The sequence below is a fragment of the Myotis brandtii genome, unplaced genomic scaffold (assembly GCF_000412655.1).
Source record: "Myotis brandtii unplaced genomic scaffold, ASM41265v1 scaffold633, whole genome shotgun sequence".
NCBI lineage: Eukaryota > Metazoa > Chordata > Mammalia > Chiroptera > Vespertilionidae > Myotis > Myotis brandtii.
The window spans coordinates 3,015,299-3,017,444 of record NW_005370423.1 but is presented as its reverse complement, the minus strand read 5'-3'; positions in this window follow the sequence as shown (position 1 = coordinate 3,017,444).

Sequence of the window (2,146 nt, the reverse complement as noted above, 5' to 3'; positions counted from 1 at the left end):
CCCGCAGTCACACCTCTCCCTTCAGTTACCCGTGTTCCTCGCGGACAATAGCAGCGCCTCGGCCCTCCTCGCGGGCACTGGGCCTCCGTGGGCCTCTGTGGGCCTCTGGGCCAGGTGCTGGGCTGGGCCCGCTTTGTTCCCGGGCCGACCAGCCTGCGCTTCATCCTCCCGGCGCCCCTTCGGTGCCATTTAAACTTTAACCTGGGAGTGACTTTGCCGCCTGGATTCCGATTCAAAGGCGGCGATGAAAGCCCTCCCTGCGGCGGTGGCTTGAAGACTCGCTCAGGCTCTCTCTGTCTTTGAACGGCTTCCGGGCCTTGTTGCTGGGGCTGCTTTCTTCTCCCCGGGCTCCTGGGCCAGGCTGGGCCTGAGAACGCTTCTCACTGGGGGCCTGAGCGGACCCCGACGGCCCCCCACAGGCACCATCCCGCTCCAGGGGCCGGGGGTCTGGATGGGGAGACCGTCTCCCCCCTGTCACTCAGCCCTCCCCATCTCAGCTTCCCTGGCCAGCCCCAGGCCCACACACAGCACTTCCAGGCGTCTAGCCCTGGGGGGTCCCCCCGAAACTCTCTCCTTTTCCATGCCAGGCAGGCCACCAGCCGCCTCAGGTGCCAGGCAGGGCACAGGGGGAGGATTCTACCACCCCGGGAAATTTCAGGTCATCGGGACCAAATGGGAGGGGTTGGCCAGAGAGAGAGGTCACCACGTGAACTCTGCAGCCGCCCCAGCTTGTCTTCCTCTTCCCAGAAGGCCTTGCGTCCCGCCAGCCTCCGGGGCCCTGGGAGCGCTCGGGGTGCTGTTTGTCTACCCAGAGCCATTCCCCGCCACCCTCCATTAAGATGGGTGCAGAGTGGCCCCCAACAAGATATGACTGGCCCGGCCGGCACGGCTCAGTGGTTGAGCATCGACCTATGAACCAGGAGGTCACAGTCCGATTCCCGGTCAGGGCACCTGCCTGGGTCGTGGGCTCGATCCCCAGTGGGGGGCGTGCAGGAGGCGGCCGACGGATGGTTCTCTCTCATCACAGATGCTTCTGTCTCTGTCTCTCTCTCCCTCCCTCTCTGAAGTCAATTTAAGAAACGTATTTAAAATACCCAATTGCTTGCCCACCTTTAAAAAAAAAGTGGGAATCGACGCGTAACCTCAAACGGACCATTAAATAAAGATGCGTCTGCAGCCCACCCCTGCACTCTGCGGGGCGACCTTAACTTGGGGCGAGGACCCTTTCGGACTTCGCTAAGGGAAGGAGCCCTGGGCCGCCCGGAGGCCTGACTGCAATGGCGGGTGCCCTCAGAGAGGCTCCCCCGGGAGAGGAGCCACGTGACCACGGAGGCGGAGAGGGGCGCCATGGGGATGAGGTGAGGCGCGGCCTCCCCTGGGGTCTGGAGAGAGCAGGCCTCTGGGCCCAGGCTGTGCAGGAATAAATGTCTGTTGTTCGAAGCCGCCGCGTGCAGCCATTTCTTACCGCAGCCTCAGACACTAACACAGGTGTGCAAAGGTGTGAAGGCATTTTCGTGGGCATTCACCGTCCTCACCAGGTCTGGTGCCGGATGGTGGCTCGGACCCTCCCCAGCTTCGGAGGATGGGACCCCGTAGGACTCAGCAAATCATGATGGTCCTAGGACCCCTCCTGTGACTGCAGGGTAGGCATGTGACCTCAGGCTAGCCAGTGAGATGGGAGGGGGAGGTATGCTGGGAGGAAGGTGTGCGGTGGGACACCCTCTCCTTCCCCAGGTGTGATCACCCCACCTGGGAGCTCCACAGCCGGCCGGGGCAGGATGGCCTGACGGAGAGACCGGAGGGCCGGAGGGAGAGGAAGAGGGGAGGGGAGGGGAGGTGGGGAGGCAGGTACTGCAAAACCCCCCACCCCCACTGAACCCCATTTAAGGCAGAGAAAGAATCGATTAAGACCACAAACTAGATAGGGATCCTGAAGGGACAGCTTGAGGTTAAATAGCGCCTCCTGGTGGAGACAGGGCATAGCTGCATTCTGGGATTCTGGGTAGACCAGAAGTCTACCTGCCTGGTGATTTGAGAAGCCTCCTTGGGTAGACTTTCTCCTAAAAGGAGAGCTTGGCTTTACAGCAGAGAGTTGAGGCCGAGGCATTGAGGGGCCAGGACTCCCGTGCTTGGCTGGTAGATTTCT